Source organism: Gossypium arboreum, chromosome 8, assembly GCF_025698485.1.
Source record: "Gossypium arboreum isolate Shixiya-1 chromosome 8, ASM2569848v2, whole genome shotgun sequence".
In the NCBI taxonomy this organism is placed as follows: domain Eukaryota; kingdom Viridiplantae; phylum Streptophyta; class Magnoliopsida; order Malvales; family Malvaceae; genus Gossypium; species Gossypium arboreum.
The window spans coordinates 10,444,482-10,463,675 of record NC_069077.1 but is presented as its reverse complement, the minus strand read 5'-3'; positions in this window follow the sequence as shown (position 1 = coordinate 10,463,675).

Below are 19,194 nucleotides of genomic sequence, written 5' to 3'. Positions count from 1 at the left end.
TGAAGAATTATGAGGGACTAAATTGTAATTTTACCAAATTAAGTGATGACTCAAGAATGGAATTTTAAAAGATCACCAAGGGCAAAATGATCAATTGGAAGAGAGAGAAATCTAGAGACAATGATGATGTTGGAGATATTTTAGATAAATTAAATGATATTTTATTATTTTATTATTATTTTATTTAATATATATATATATATGTAAGGAAAGAAAGGCGAGGATGATATGACCACCTTTCTCATGCAACTAACATGAAAAGAAGAAGAAGAAAGAAAGTTTTCTTTTTCTTACAATTTAGTCCTTCCTCCAAAAATTCATTATTTTCACCTAAAAATTGAAAGAATTTCCATAGCCATCAAGAGACAAAGATAGCAAGGAGATGATGGGGAGAAAGAATATCAAGTTGGATTCAAGAAATAGAAGCTTGAGGAGAGAGAAAAATCAAGTTAAAGATTGAAGTCAATAAGAAAAGGTAAGTACATCAAGATTTCAATATGTTTTTAAGTTTGTTATTATTAACAAAGCATGAAAATAATGTTATAGTAGAGATTTCTTACATAAGGTCCTATGTTCTTGATATGTTAGTGAAGAGAAAATAAGAGAAAGTGATGAGAAATGGTGTAAAAAAAGAAAATAAGGGTGTTATAACATGGTAATTAATATCTTGCACTAAAACAGTTCTGGACAGCAGCAGTAGTCTAACTTTGAAAACTCACCAAAAATTATAGAAATTGCATTGTAGGATGAATAAAATATGAAATTAAATCTTATTGTGTCTAGTTTCTTATAGAAGAAACGTGTAAGTAATGGATTTGTAAATCATGAGATATAATAAATTTTGTGATACAAGGTCAGAATGAATTTGGGTTCCCCTATTCTGACTTTGGAAAATCATAAAAAATTGGATAGAAATAATTATGGGCTTAAATTTATATTTTTATAATCTATAATGAGTCTATTTTCAATAGAAATAAACATGAATATCATTTGAATTCTGTACAATGAGATAATTAATTTTTAGTGAAGAAGGGTCAGAACTGTCAGACAACAGAACAGGGGTAACTTTAAAGAATAAACTATACTTATTGGCTAAACCAAAAATTCTGAAAATTTTATGAAAAACATATATATGAGTCTAGTTTCAGGAAAAATTAATAGATCTTAATTTTGAGTTCTATAGCTCCAGATATAAATAATTTAGTGACTATGACACAGATGGACAGCTTGAATATTCATAAAAGTAAATAATAAAAAAATATAAATAATGTTACTTACAAGTGTGCTATATACATTAAGGATGTGGAATAGAGAGGACGAGGAGGAAAATATATATGAATATTCAGCTAGCATGGCTAATTTGCATGTTTTAGGCTTAAGGACTAAATTGAATAAAAGTAAAACTTCAGGGGGTAATTTTGTAAAAATGTCAAAATGACCAAATTGAAGGGAATGAATTGTTTTATTATCTAAATTAATAAATTGAATGAAATTTTCAATTTAAGATCGAGTGAAAATTGGGAAAATGGTAAATTACCAAAATGTCCCTGAATCTTGATATTTTTGCAATTTCGCTAGGTAAGTTCGTATAACTTGAATTATATTCCTAAATGCTTGAAATGTATGTTATTGAAGTGAATATGATTTGAAAGTTCATTGTATGAAAATTTATGAAACATTGATATATTTGATAAAAAGGGGAAGAAATCCCGGTTGAATGAAAGGAAATTTCGATGGATCTCTGAGAAGGAATTGACGGTAAAAAGGATCTAGCCCGGATGGGTGATCCTACCCTGATATAGCCCTCCCGAAGAATATGTGGAAAATGGATTTAGCCCAGACGGGTAATCTGAATTAGGGTCTGAATTTAGCCTGGACTGGTAATTCAGATCCAAGCTCATTAGAGTAATTGTCGTTGCGAGGATTTAGCTCGACCGGTAATCCCGACAATACTCTATGAGTTTATATTCTGAGGATTTAGCTTTGGTGGTAATCCCACCGTAAGGATGAGGTTCAAGGGAGTGTGCTATCTGATATGAAATGTGTAAGACCATGGTTGAAAGATACCATGGCAATCTGATATGAAATGTGTAAGACCATGGTTGAAAGATACCATGGCAACGTGATATGAAATGAATAAGGCCATGGTTGAAAGATACCATGGCAACATGACGGGAAATGAATAAGACCATGGTTGAAAGATACCATGGCAACGTGATATGAAATGAATAAGACCATGGTTGAAAGATACCATGGCAACGTGATATGAAATGAATAAGACCATGGTTGAAAGATACCATGGAAACATGACAGAAAATGAGTAAGACCATAGTTGAAAGACACTATGACATCATGTCAAAGATAAATAAGACTATGGATGGGAGACGCGATGACATCTATTGAACAATTGATATTCAGGTAATATGCATCAGATGACGAATGGTTATATAAAATGGTTGTGTGAAATGTTTACAAGAACTGGTCATATGGAAATATATGTACAAAATAGTTGTATGAAATAATTATGAAGATAGATAAACGAAATAAGAATAAGTACATGGAATATAATTTATGTTAAGTTTGATATAAACTTTACGGAATAAATATATATAAAATATATGGAAATGATGGAGCATGAAATATTGATATAATGAAATGATTGATATATACTTATGAAGAAACGGTAAGAGAATGATATGTTTGATGACATGTACATATATGATTATCTTTGATATGTTGATACAAGGAAATTATGTAAGTAAAGACAATTATTAAACTCAAGTGTGACATGTCGAGAAAATAAGTATATCAATGTTGAATTTATATGAAATATGTGCAAGTATACTAACAATGATGTGGCTTGACGCTTAGACAACTGTCAAGCTATTGATTGAATGGTAACATGTTTAATTATAAGAAGTATTGAAATAGTAAGTACTTAGATGAAAATAAAATTTAAGATTTTGTAAAAAATTTTTTATGATCCCGATTTAATTCCAGTTGGTTTTTAATGTATGTTTGAGGCTTCGAGGGCCCAATAAAGAGACGTTATGATTATTTTCAAAATATGAATAATAAATGACTAAGAATTATCTGAAAATATTCAGTAAACTCCGGTAATGCCTCGTACCAATTCCGACAATGGATACGGGTAGGGGGTGTTACAAACCCGATGCAATATAACATACAGTTATGTCATGCGATCTCATAGTAACAGTTCATACAATATCAATTCAGTGAAATATTATCACACTCAAACACTTATATATGTGTAACAGTCATTCAGTCGTTTTATACAATTAGGTGTCTAAGAAACTTACTAACCCTACCGTAGGTTCACAGTCGTCTCAGGCGACCTGTGCAACCTTAGCAACAAAACAGTGAAAATGAGGTCACACGCCCATGTTGTCTGCCTGTGTGGACACACAAGCTCGTGTGGCCCACACGGCCCAAGTTGGCTTGGGCCATGTAGATTATACAGCCTAGCTCAGAATCCCACACGGCCTAAATGGCCGAGCCCATGTGTCACACACAGCCTGGCCCAGCCATTGCATAGCCGTGTCATTCGCACACGGCCTAGCTCGTCGATCACAAGGCCGTGTACCGTCACATGGCCTACCACACGGGCGACCATACGTCCGTGTGGCGTTGATAGTAAGCTTTTTCAGCTTTTGGCCGAATCCCGTTTTCTGCTTTTTGGGTACACACCTGGTTATGAAAGATGCGCACACAATTCTTGGCCATTCCAAAACCTATGTTCACCCATAAACACTCGATTAATCACATATCAATCAACTTTAAAACGAACCCTATTCAATAAACTTATCCACATGGCCAGTCACCTACCTTGTTTGAACAATCGAATCCCTACACACTTAAGTCGCTGGAAAAAGATGATCACCAGCTCTTGGGCTATTACCTGCAATCCAGTCGAAACCCCTATTAACGAATATCTACAAGAACAGTTTAAGCCAAATCGAATACCAACTTACTGAATTGCAAACCGTAGAATAGAAATTGAACATAACTTGGCAAAGAGCAATAAAGCAATTATGATTCAGTTAGGGGACAAAAACAAATCCACTCACAAATTCAGCAGTAAAAGAAGAGTTTGAGGAAGAAGATAGCAAAAAAAAGGAGAGGGAAAAAAGAAAATTTGGTAGAGGGAAAAGAATCACTTAGACTTAGATATTCCCTCAAGCCCATATTTTTCTCCTAATATCACTCCCTCACTCCCATAACTTTCCATTAGCATCAGAATTTTAGTAACACACAAACATCTACACGACACAAGCAGTCAAAATAAATCCTCTTGATCACGTAGAGATTTAAACCCTAGACCTCCAGCCACTTAACACTCCACTTAACCACCAGACCAGCAAGCTCATTCTGACATATTTTACCAACCTTTATTTATAAGGGCTAGTTTGGCAATGCTTTTAAAAAGTGCTTTTGAAAAATGTTGTGGAAAAGTACTTTTGAGAAGTGCTTTTGAAAAGTTTAATTTAAAATTAGAGTGTTTGGTATTGTTGTCAAAAAGTGCTTTTGAGAAATAAAATGTCCATTTTAGACATGATATTATAAAGTAACAAATATGTATTTAAATAATGTTTAAATTAGTTAATATTATGATATTTTAGTAATAATATAAAAATAATTTATTATAACTTATTGTTAATATTTTAATATATAATATTAATTTTAAATAATTCTAAGTAATTCATATTAATTATTTATTATAACTTTAGCAATCTTGTAGTCTGCTGGAAAGAAAAAAACATAAGGCTAAAAAAGTCACATAATGCCAAAAGCACTTTTGGCTTAAAAAAAGTGGCAGATTTGCTACTTCTTCATCTGTAAAAAAAGTGATTTTGTTAAGTTGAAAAATGGTCAAAGATGGAGCTTGTTCTTTAATGCTTTTAGAAAAAAAGTGATTTTTGGGCAAAAGCCCATCACAGAAGCAAGGCCGAACGGAGCCTAAGTCTACTAACTAAATATAGGGCTTTAATCACTTAAACAAAAATTTTACTCAATGCAAGGCTTGAACTTGGGACCTCTCACACACACCCAGAACACATAACCACTAAAGCTGACAGATATTTGTATCTACAAACATACAAAAATAGGACAATATTAAGGGATTTTTAGGGCGTTACAACTCTACCCCCTAAAAGAAAATTTTGGCCTCGAAATTTTACCTGATCAGAACAGATGAGGATATTGCTGATGCATCGCATCCTCAGGCTCCCACGTGGCCTCCTCAGAGCTATGATTACGCCAAAGTACCTTAACTAGAAAGATGGACTTTCTTCTTAGAACCTTTACATCTCGCTCCAATATCTGGATTGACTCTTTTTCAAAGGTCAGATCTGGCCTAACCTCGATCTCCTCAACCGGAACAATATGCATGGGATCAGAGCGGTAGTGCTTCAACATAGAGACATGGAACACATCGTGAATCTGATCTAACTCTAGAGATAACTCCAACTGGTAGGCAACCGGTCCCACACGTTTCAGTATACGGTAAAGCCCAATAAACCTAGGGCTCAACTTGCCCTTATGTCAAACCTCAAAACCCTCTTCCATGGTGAGACCTTGAGAAAAATGAAGTCCTCCACAGAATACTCAGTCTCTCTATGCTTCAGATTCGCATAGGACTTCTGTTTGTTAAATACCGCTTTTAGTCGGTCCTAAATCAGTCTAACTTTATCTTCGGTATCAGAAACTAGTTTAGGGCCCAGAACACGCCGCTCGCCCAACTCAGTCCAACATGAAGGTGTGTGACACCTACAACTATATATTGCCTCGTAAGGTGCCATTTGTATGCTAGACTGATAGTTATTGTTATAAGCAAACTCTGCTAATGGCAAGTAATCCTCTCAACTGCCTCGGAAGTCAATCACGGAACTCCTTAACATGTCTTCTAACCTCTGAATCACTCTCTCTGACTGACCGTCAGTTTGATGATGGAACACAGTACTGAAATCCAATCTTGTACCCAGAGCTTCATGTAACTTCTTTCAAAACTGAGACGTGAAGCGAGGATCCCTATCAGATATTATTGAAACTGGTACCCCATGCAGTCTTACTATTTTAGACACATACAGTTTAGCCAGCTTTTACAGTGAGTAGTCAGTATGAACCGATATGAAGTGGGCAGATTTGGTCAATCGATCCACGATGACCCATATTGAATCCTTCTTAGTGGGCGTTAGGGGTAACCCACTAACGAAATCCATAGTCATTCTCCCTCACTTCCAAAGTGGAATCTTAACTGGCTGCAAAATCCCAGAGGTAACTGATGCTCAACCTTAACCTGCGGACATGCCAGACACTTAGCTACAAATTCAGTAACCTCTCGTTTAAGGCCTGCCCACCAGTATAACTCATGAAGGTCGCAGTACATCTTATTTCTGCCAGGATGCATAGCATAGAGGCTACTATGCACCTCTCACAGTATGGACTGTCTCAAATCAGTATCTTTTGGAACACAAATTCTCCCAAGGAAACAGAATGCCCCTTCGCTATTCAGTCCAAAATCCACAGTATCACCATTCTCAACCTGTCAGAATCGAAGACTCAATGACTTATCCTCTATCTATTTACCCTTAATATGCTCAATCCATATCAGTTTAACCTGAAGCTCGGCCAGTAGACCACCATCATCAAATAAACTGAGGCAAACAAACATCGTCCTCAGATCAATCATAGCCCTACGACTTAGCGCATCGGCCACCACATGGGCCTTACTAGGGTGGTATTCGATAGTATAGTCGTAATCCTTAAGTAGTTCAATCCATCTACGCTGTCTTAGATTCAGCTCCTTCTAAGCGAGAAGGTACTTGAGGCTCTTGTGATCGGTGTAAATGATACACTTCTCACCATACAGATAATGCCTCCAGATTTTCAGTGCGAACATCACTGCGGCCAATTATAGGTCATGTGTCAAATAATTCACCTTATGAGTTTTAAGCTGGCGAGACGCATAGGCCACTACCTTACCTTCTTACATCAACACCCATCTCAAACCAACATGTAATACATCGCTGTAGATAGTGAACTCTTTCCCATGCTCTGGCTGTATCAAGACAGGGGCCTCAGTCAGCACGATTTTAAGCTTTTCAAAGCTTTCTTGCTGCGCATCAGTCTAGTTAAAAAGTAGACCACTGCGTAGCAGCTTAGTCAAGGGTGCTGCAATTAGTGAAAACCCTTCTACAAAACGTTGGTAGTACCCTGCCAGCCTTAGAAAACTGTGGATCTCAGATACAGTCTTAAGCTGCTTCCAATCCAATACAGTATCAATCTTTCAAAGATCAACTCTAATCCCCTCAGCAGAAACCACATGTCCTAAAAACGTTACTTCACGTAACCAGAACTTACATTTACTGAACTTGGCGTATAGTTGCTTCTCTCGCAAAATCTGTAGAACCACTCTGAGGTGTTCATCGTGCTCAACCTCAGTCTTCGAATACACCAGTATATCATCAATAAATACTATCACAAACCGATTCAGATAGGGCTGGAACACTAAGTTCATCAGATCCATAAAAGCTACTAGTGCATTCGTCAGTCCAAATGGTATCATTAGGAACTCGTAATAATCGTATCGAGTCCTAAATGTTATCTTATGCACATCAACCTCCCTAACTTTCAACTGATGATATCTTGACCGGAGGTCAATCTTAGAGAAAACTGAAACACCTTAAAACTAGTCAAACAGATTGTCTATCCTCGGTAGGGGGTACTTATTCTTGATGGTCAACTTATTCAGTTTCCAATAGTCGATACACATACGCATGGATCCATCATTCTTTTTCACAAACAAAATCGTTGTTCCTCACAGAGACACACCAGGACGGATGAACCCACGATCCATCAACTTTTAAATTTAAGCCTTAAGCTCCACAAGCTCCTTTGGTGCTATTCTATAGGAAGCGATGGACACCGGAGCTATTCCAAGAAGAAGCTCAATCCCAAAATCCACTTCTCTATTCGGAGGTAACCCCGGTAGCTCTTCTAGAAAAACGTCTGGACAGTCCTTAACCGTCCTGATATCCTTCACCAAAGAACCCCTAGAATTTGAAACACTAATGTAGGTCAAATATACCTCACATCCCTTTCGAACTAACTTTTCGGCTCTGAATGCAGAAATCACATTCGATAAGTAGTTCTGACGCTCCCTAATTACGACTACCTCGTCTTCCCCCTCAATTCTCAAAACAACCCTCTTAAATGCACAGTCCAGACTCACTCGGTGCTTAACTAACCAGTCCATTCCCAGTGTCATATCAAATTCTCCAAAAGGCAATTCCATCGGATCAGCCAGGAAGATAGCCCCTTGAACCTCCAAAAAGACATCTCTAAATAATTTATTCACCTTTACTGATTGCCCCAACGGACTCAGTACAGTAACCTCACTCATAGTACTCTCGACCAGTAAACCCAAGTTTTTAAATACAGTACAAGCTATATAGGAGTAAGTGGATCCTATATCTATAAGGGCAGTATAGGGTACATTATAAATAAAGAACATACCCGTGATGACATCCAGAGCATCTCCATCCTCTCAGCAACGTGCAGTATAAACTAAAATTAACTGTCTTGCCTCAGCATGACCAGCACCTCTGCCCGGGGCTCTTTGACCACGACCCAACCTATTACCACCTCTAGCCTGACCACGACCTCTCGAAGGCTGCTGAACCGCTCTCAGTAGTGGTGCAGTACCAGTACCCGATACTTGCATCTGATCAGATCTTCGCGGACACTCCCTAATACGGTGCTCCAAAGAACCGCACCTTAAGCATGCTCCAGTCCTTTTCCAGCACTCGCCGAGATAGTGTGTACTACAATCAGTACATGGTGACTGTCTAGTAGCAGTATTAGGAGCCCCAAATCTGATAGCCCCATCAACTTTGGCCTTTTTCTTAGGCCTCTAAATGAAAATTGAGGGCTCCAAATCCGTCTTGGTCCTATCTCTCTCTCTCTGTTTTGGCGCTCAGCACGCTTCATTTTCTTGGCGATCTTTGCCTTATCAACCAAAGTAGCAAAGTCTCACTCTCTCTGTGGAGCTATCAGAACCCTCAGATTATCCTTAAGGCCATCCTCAAAGCAAACACATCTCTTGTACTTAGTCGCCACCATACCTCGTGCATAACGGCTTAGTCGTAGAAATTCGGCCTCTTACTCAGCTACTGGTCTATCCCCCTGAATCAGATTTAAGAACTCTCTCTTGTGGGCATCCACATAACTGACACCCACATACTTTGCCTAGAAAGCGGTCTTAAAAAGTTCCCGGGTCAGTCGATCGGGCTGAGTGCCCTCCTTAACTGTAGGCCACCACTGGTAAGCCTCATCTATCAGCAGTCACACTGTACCCTTTAGTTTTTGCTCGGGGGTGCAGTCTAAATCGTCCATAATCCTTTTTGTGGCATCGATCCAGTACTTAGCCACGTTAGGGGCAACTCCAGCAATACCCCTGAAAATCTTAGCTCTATTAGACTGGAGTCATTCCGTAACCGACCTTCAGCCTCTAGCTCTAGTATTGGGCCCAGCGACCCTCTCCAAAATCAGTAACATAGCTTGGGACAATGCATCATCCCCTGTCGTATGATCATGAGACCTAGATCTAGCCTCAGTCACCGACGAAACAGACGTCTCACTAGTATCCAGATTAGGTAGGTTACCAGAAGATGAAGGCCCAGCTCGAGCCCCTTTACGGCCTCTACCAGAGCCTCTTGTACCCAGTCCGTGAGTACCTCTAGTGCTCATTGTCTAATTGCATTTTATCTATATTAACAGTTTTATGCATCAGTTTATAGTTCCAGTATTTATTAACAGATATTTTATGAAAACAGTATCAGAAGTGTATAGCTTATTTCGTACATTGCAGTGTCTATCAGTGTCTATGGGTTTGACGACAGTATCAGTATACACTAACTTGAGTTTTTCCAGCACAGTTTATCCAGAGTAGTCTTGGTATATACTATCTATAGAATTTCAATTTATAAACAAATAACAGTTTAGAGGACTTACAGAATCGGCGCCGGAGACTCGATATACCACAAATTTAGTAAAACATTTCACATTATTTTAAAAAATTCAGTTCCTAGATAATCGAATCTTAAAAACCCAAATCTACAGCCGAGTTTTGTAATCTGGCTCTGATACCACTAAATGTAACACCCCCAATCTGGCCTAGACATTATGGTTGAATCTGGCGATGTCACATGGTAGTGTTTTTCGAAACAGTGAGTTGTCGTCAAAAACTTCTTTTCAATATTTTATGTTAATTCTAGGACGTTTCATTCATTTTCAAAACGTAATTCATTATCACAAAGTTATACTCTTTCAAAACGTTATTAATTTTCAAAAGGTCACTTATTGCGGAAGCTTTTTAAAACAGTTGCGTATTTGAGTGAATTCTGTTAAAACATTTTTTTTTGAAAACTCGATTAAAAATCCTAAATTAAAAATTTAAATCCACAATAGGCCATTATTACAGTAAAATACCCTAAGTTAACTTTAAAGAAAAATCTAATTAAGTACAAAATAGTAAAAAGGGTCGTGTGGCCACCACTCAGTCCTCCGCCGCTCCGATCCGCCTAAGTTTGGGGATTACCTATATAAATAAATCAGAAGGAGTGAGTTTATGTAAACTCAGTGTGTAATCCCTATGCAAACAAGCAAATAGCATCCAGATTACCACAGTCTGGGCCTAAGCCTTTTTTCAGTAACAATACCAGTCCAGTTTGGGCCTTAGCCCATCTCAGTACGGTAACAATAACAGATATGCAGTCACAAAAATCCTACCCAACCAGCCTCTACACCCCATCTCCGTCCAACCCTACACTCCATGTGGGGATATAATCAACCCACCCATCCCTACACTCCAAGTAGTACCAAATGAGGCACTAGACAGTAGTTTACAGCTGAGCTGCCAGTAAGTTAGGCTCAAAGCCTTTCAGTACATTTCCTTCGATCAATATCAAACTCTAACCCGATGCAATGCAACATACAATTATGTCATGCGATCTCATAGTAACAGTTCATACAATATCAATTTAGTGAAATATTATCATGCTCAAACACTTATATACGTGTAACAGTCATTCATTCATTTTATACAATTAGGGGTCTAGGAAACTTACTAACCCTACCATAGGTTCACAGTCGTCTCGGGCAACCCGTGCAACCTTAGCAACAAAACAGTGAAAATAGGTTCACACGCCCATGTCGTCTGCCCGTGTGGGCCCACACGCCTGTGTGGCCTATACGGCCTAAATTGGCTTGGTCGTGTGGATCACATGGCCTGGCCCAGAATCCCACATGCCCGTGTTGTTTACCCATGTGGGCCTACACGTCCGTGTGGCCTACACAGCCCAAATGGTCGAGCCCATGTGTCACACACGGCCTCTTCCAGCCATTGAATGGCCGTGTCATGCGCGCACGGCCTGGCTTGTCGATCACATGCCCGTGTACCGTCACACGACCTATGTTCACCCACAAACACTCGATTAATTACATATCAATCGACTTTAAAACTAACCTTATTCAATACTCTTATCCACTAAATCGCCAGTCACCTACCTTGTTTGAACAATCGAATCCCTACACACTTAAATCACTGGAAAAAGATGATCACCAGCTCCTGGGTTATTACCTGCAATCCAATCGAAACCCCTATTAACGAATATCTACAAGAACAGTCTAAGCAAAATCGAATACCAACTTACCGAAGCGCAAACCGTAGAATAGAAATTGAACAATAACTCGACAGAGAGAAATAAAGCAATTATGATTCGGCTAAGGGACAAAAGTAAATACACTCGTAAATTTGGCAGCAAAAGAAGAGTTTGAGGAAGAAAATAGCAGCAAAAAGGAAAGGAAAAAGAACAAAATTCGGCATAGGGTTTTTGGGAAAAAGAAAACAAAACCCAAGTTTTGGGAAAAGAATCATTCAGACTTAGATATTCCCTCAAGCCCATATTTTTCTCCTAATATCACTCTCTCACTCCTATAACCGTCCACTAGCATCAAAATTTTACTAACACACAAACATCTACACGACACAAGCAGTAAAAATAATTCCTCTTGATCGCGTAGAGATTCAAACCCCAGACCTCCAGCCACTTAACACTCCACTTAACCACCAGACCAGTAAGCCCATTCTGACATATTTTACCAACCTTTATCTATAAGTCTACTGAATAAAGATAGGGCTTTAATCACTTAAACAAAAATTTTACTCAAAGTAAGGCTTGAACTTGGGACCTCCCACACACACCCAGAACACATAACTGCTAAAATTGACAAATATTTATGTCCACAAACATACGAAAATAGAATAATATATAAGGGATTTTTGGGGCGTTACAATAAGGCCATATATATATATATATATCAAAATGTATCTAACACAAGCCAATCAAATGGTTAATCACAACAAAACATTTACGTGCCATCCTTGGCCAATTAACCTATACATCTTATAATATCCAAAATAATTTACTATATATATATATACTGAAATGGGATGATGGATAGTGTGATGTATCTCCCCCAAGCTTCCAACCCAAACGAGCTTTCAAATTACTATAAAATAGAGAAAATGAAACAAAGTAAGCATTTAATGCTTAGTAAGTTCATATGACTTGGAATTTAACTTACCACTTCATCACAATTAAGGTAAGTATTCAAGGCATATTCAAACCAAATTGGCCAAAAGCCCTAACACATGTCCTTATCACCCATGTTAGTCATGTATTTCATATGAATATCAAGAAAACATGTATGAGCTCATCAATAATCACATTTCTATGTACATATACTTTCCACATAAGTGTCAATATAACATGTACAAATCATATCCATGTATTTCAAGTATATACCCATAATAATTTGTCTCGAATTCATATTGTCTCATGTCAAAACTATGCCCGTTGAACCATTTAAATGTAGTTGGATACATGGGTAGTACACACGAAGTGCACAAATCTGTAATTCGTCAATTCATATACAGCTATACCCATACGAGCATATAATCGGGAAGCTCCTCTAAGCCATGTAACGGAAAGCTTATGTGAGCTACATAACGGGAAGCTCTTACGAGCCAATTATCAGAAAGCTCATACGAGCCATAAACGAGAAGCTCAAGAGAGCCAAATTCAAAAAGCTCAAGAGAGCTAAATTCAGAAAGCTCATACAGGCCATTATTGAGAAGCTCTGTAGAGCCATTAATCGGGAAACTCATGAAAGTCAATTATCGGGAAGCTTCGAAGAGCCATTAACCAGGAAGCTTGTGAGAGCCAAGTATTGGGACGCTCATAAGAGCTATAGTGTGTCAGCAACATATGCAAGATCACAACCAATCGGGAACCCTTAATGACAATGTCATTTGTATCCATCGAATTTTTTAGGTTCAAACGGGCCTTGGTACTTGTCATATTTCTTCGGATATGTGATCAATGTTTATACATGGCAATCATACATTTCAAAATCATAAAATTCAATTTAAACACATAAACATACAATTTAGTTATACGAACTTACCTCGACAAGTGTTCCTGGATTGTAAGCTACTAATCTGATACTTTTTTTTCCTCTATCCAATTCTGTACCAGGTCTACCCGAATCTATACGAATGAATTTAACTCAATTTAAAACAATTCACACTCAATTCTGTAACACCCCTTACCCGTATTCATCGCCAGAATAGGGTAGGAGGCATTACCGGAGTTTACCGAATTAATTTTCTGTTAATACGAGTTAAATACTATTTATTTACTAAAACATGTCATGGTGTCCTTTAGATGGGCCTCCAAAGCCCAAAACATACTTCGAGACTAGAATAGAATTAAATCGAAACCTTAGGGATTTTTCGCAAAATCCCAAAGTTTTTTTTTTTCTTTTGCTCAATATAACCCCTTTATAAATATCTAACCTTCCCTGCAATTTTTAAAACCGAGACCAATCCAACCAACCAATTCATTTCAATCAATTTAATACAAAATTATACTTCGATTATAATTATACTATTTAACTTACTCATCATTCTTTACTTTAATGTATATTCATTAAACAAGTCTTAATATTTATATAATCACCAAGCCTTATACATGCCATATAAATCAAAAAGGAAATTTACAAAAGCTACCGGAGATAATCTGGATAGTGTGATCCTCTGTGTTGATCCGATCCTCCGTATACTTCCACGTCAATCTACAAGAGACATTGAATACATTCAAATAAGCTTATAAAAGCTTAGTAAGTTCATAGGCATAAAACATAAATCTTACCAAATATTTATACACTTATACTATATACACAATTATTAAGTTCACCTGTCAATCACAGTCATTGGTGAGTTCCCTATATAAACTCACTACCATTTATCCATTTCCATTAATTCTTTTGGGCCCATTTGTCATATATCATTCTTTAACCAAATTAGGGAATGGTAAAGGAAAATTGAGTACTTCACTTTCACTTTGCCATAGTATAACTATGGGCTTGCATATGATCACTTATCACTTTTTAAAATCATAGTCCTGTCACGGTCTTACACTGATCACATTTATCACTTGTCACTGATCAGATAAGTGCAGCTAAAGCTACCACTTATCACTTATCACTTGTCACTGATCAGATAAGAGTAGCTAAGCTACCACTTATCATTTGTCACTTATCATCGATCGATAAGTGTAGTGAGGCTACCACTTATCACTTGTCACCGATCAGAAGTACTCAAATCCGACATTCCACTCAATTTGATCATTTATTCGATTTTCAAGTTGTTATTTTATTTTCTATTCATCAATAAATATATTTCATCATACATTATATAATTCATAAAATTAACATATAATCATTAAACTTCAACCCTATGAACTTACAGGTTGATTTGTAAAATTTGTGAAAATTTGGGGACTAATCAGCTACTTTTTCTTTTCCTCGACTTGCTTCGGGTTCTCAATCTATCATTGTAAAATCATTCATTTATCAGTATTGACTTCATTTCAACCCGCTTATAAGTAATATTATCTATAATTTAATTGTTTACTTATGTATTTTCCAATGTTGTCCATCGGTGTCATAGTCACTGGATTATTTTTATCTTTAGCTACAGAACTCAAAATTAGGATCTGCTAATTTTATCTGAAACTAGACTCATATATCTTCTTATCATAAAATTTTTAGAATTTTTGGTTTAGCCAATAAGTACAGTTTATTCTTTAAAGTCACCCCTGTTCTGCTGTTTGACAATTCCGACCCTTCTTCACTAAAAATTAATTATCTCTTCGTACAGAATTCGGATGATGTCCATGTTTGTTTCTATTGAAAATAGACTCATTAAGGATTTTAAAAATATAAATTTAAGCCCATAATTATTTTTATCCAATTTTTGATGATTTTTCAAAGTAAGAACAGGGGATCCCGAAATCATTCTGACATTGTCTCACAAAATCTATTATATCTTATGATCTACAATTCCGTTACTTACACCGTTTCTTCTATGAGAAACTAGACTCAATAAGCTTTAATTTCATATTTTTTTCATCTTCTAATTCGATTTCTACAATTTATGGTGATTTTTCAAAGTTAGACTACTGCTACTGTCCAAAACTATTTTAGTGCAAATGTTGATTTCGATTTTTGCCCCAAATTTCACAGTTCATACAATTCAGTCCTTGCTCAATTAATCCCTCAATGAAGCTAATTCTTCCCAATTAATGCTTTACATATAAGTTATTTCACAATTATTCAAATTCAGAATTTCCACATAAAACCCTAACTTCAAACTTTTTCACCTTTAGATCCCAAACATTCACTTTCTATTCAATTCTTTCAATAAAATCAGCATATAAACAATTTAAAACTCTAATTCCATACTAAATCATCATATAATTCCAGCACATATTCATATCAACTTTCAATTTCTTTCATAGAATCAAAAACTAATAAATTCAACAAGTGGACCTAGTTGTAAAAGTCATAAAAACACAAAAATTTCAAGAAATAATCAAGAATTGAACTTACTTGCAGTAAAAATATGAAAAACCAGCTTAAGAAAACCCTTCTATGGTGTTTTTGCTGATGAGAATGCAGAAAAATAATGAGAATTCTAGATAATTCCACTTTAGTCCTAGTTTATTAAGTAAATTTTTGCAATATTCTAATTTTACCCTTAATTCATCAATTTTCCTGCTAATTTCATGCACCTTGCCGTCCAGCCCAAATAGACCTGGGGTCTATTTGCCTTTTAAACCCTCTTTCTTTTATCATTTAAGCTATTTTATCATTTCCCATAATTTTACATTTGTTACAATTTAATCCTTTTTATTCAATTAACTATCGAAACTTTAAAATTTCTTGACGAAACTTTAATAATAACTTATTAACACTCCATAAATATTTATAAAAATATTTATGGCTTGTTTTAAGAATTTTCAAACTCTCGATATCTCGTTTCCGATTCTAATTTAATTTTTTTTTTATTTCTAGTACACTATTCGCTATTTCAAAAATTTTCCTAACTTCACACTTAACTTATATTCACTAAATTATTAATATTTTCTACTCATTTGTCGGATTTAGTGATCTCGAATCACTATTCCGACACCACTGAAAATTCAGGCTATTACAAATTCAGTCCAACACACATCTTTGAAAAAATTACTATTTTGTCTCTATACTTTTAATTAATTACGATTTTATCCCTAGGCTCGAAAAATGAAATTCATGCAATTTAATCCTTATTCCAAGCCTAGAAAATTTTCATGTATCTTACTAGCAGCCCATGTATTTCATAAAATTCAAAATTTTTTCATGAGTTGTCCATCTTTTCTATTTAGTCCCTAAAATCAAAATTCTCTTTACAAAAGTTGTTTATCTTTCAACAACCTTTCATTTTCTACCATAAAACTTCATAATTCAACTATATTCATCCATGGAAAAACCCTATTACTTTGATAGTTTTACGAATTAATCCCCAAGATAGTTAGATTAAGCAATTATGATCTCGAAAACATAAAAAATCATTAAAAACGAGACAAGAATACATACCTAATTAAGTCAAATAAGTTTGCTTGAGCTCAACTATCATGGCTAGGGTTTCCATGTTTTATTTTAAGAAAGATGATGAAAAATGATGATATTTTATTAATTTATTCATTTATCATCTTTTATTTTATCATCTTTCCAATTTAACCCTTTACTTTTCTTAAATTTTCAATAATGAATAATCATCCTTATCTACTAACTCCTCTAAATAGTCCATTTTCCATATAAGGACCTCCAATTTTCAATTCCATAACTATTTGGTACCTTTAGCTACTAGAATTCAACTTTTGCATTTTATGCAATTTGGTCTTTTTTTTATCAAGCTAGGTGCGTGAACAGTAAAACTTCTTAATGAAATTTTCAAATGATATTTCTATCATACTATAAACCATAAAATAATATTAAAATAATTTTCTTCAGACCTCAGATTTGTGGTCCCGAAACCACTGTTCTGATTTCACTGAAAATAGGCTATTACAGGAGTATTTATAATTTATTGACTTCATGCGTACAACATGTAAATCAATACAATCTCATGCTGAAATAGAAAGTTTTTTTTCTCATAAGTAATGATTTAGCTATTAGTTGGAGACATTTGATAAACAATTCAGCTAAATCATTTTGTGTGTGAACATAAGCTTAGGATGTTCAACTTTTATCCCAATTGACATGCAATAATCATTGAAAACTTGGGATGTAAACTCACCAACATTAGCAAGATGAATTGTTTTAGTTGCATAATCTGAAATTAATCATTTAAACAAGCAATATCACAAACGACAAGTTGCGAGTTGATAATGCATGTGATTATTTTGTAGATGCATGTACCAAAATCATATAATATCAAAACCATCGACATAGTGGATGAATGAGCCCATTTCATTTCAAAAATGCAAGACATTAAATATCAACTTTAGCTAGTGAGTTTCTAATAACCAATTTTTATTGAGAACAAGCAACAGATGAGAATTCTTTAAATTAAAGAATCTTCTGATTCTTTAATGGATGTCCATATGAATTCTCAATTAATTTTTGCATCATATACCAGGATGGTCTAACTGGTCATGCCAAGTAGTAAACACATTTGTATTAGTGAACTTCTGGTTTACTTTAACATGTGTTTCAATTGCACTAAATTGTAACAAATTGATAATTTTATTATCATTCATTTTAATTTGTATCCGCATATAAGTACTATTGTGACATTTACTACTGGAAATGTCTAAATCAATGTGAAGTCTATAATGCCACCAGGTTAATAAATATAATTTCCAAATAATTATATGCAGTATTTGCTTCAGGGAATATGGCAAAATCTTTAAATACCCAAAAATCTATTAATAGAAAACTTTGAGAGTGGATCTTATTTTCTAGATGTACAACAAGTACATAACCAACGACTTTTCATACGTAAGTTTTCTCTCTTGCAAGTTCTCATCAGTAATATTTTATCATGTAATTTTAATTGAGAACTTATTCTGAATACTGTAGAGTTATACTCACAGTTTTTAAAAAAACTTGCAACTTTAGGTGCATCCAACCATAATAAGCTTTAGATAGAATTATCATATTCTACTGCTCATAAGTATATCTTTCACAATCAAATATTTTGTTTTCAACCCTTCAATATGAATGATGACAAAAGAATATCACAAAAGATTAAAAATAAATATAAATTAATAACCCAATCCCTTTTTATTCATATGAAATTTAATATTTTCCTCATTCACAATCTCAATATAAGATCCATTACAAATAAATTTTAAAAGTAATGTATTAACCATCATAAAATTTGTGCTTTTTAGATAATGATATATTAGCTCTTCTAGAGCTTTCAACTAATTTTATGCTATCAAATATTGGAATAATATTTGTTTGTTTCAATACCAAATAAGATAAATATTTTCTATCTATAATGATAAAATTAGTTACTACATTTTCATATCATTTTTCAAAGATATTAACAGAAACAAAATATTTGGGCATACGCCACATATGTGGCCAATAATATTTCATATCACATTCATAACATAAGTTATCTTTACCCATTGAAAAGTTATCTTGAGATTTACTAGGATGAACTTATAAATGTCTCAATAGATTCTTTATTTTATAATCACCATCGCAAATATGCGT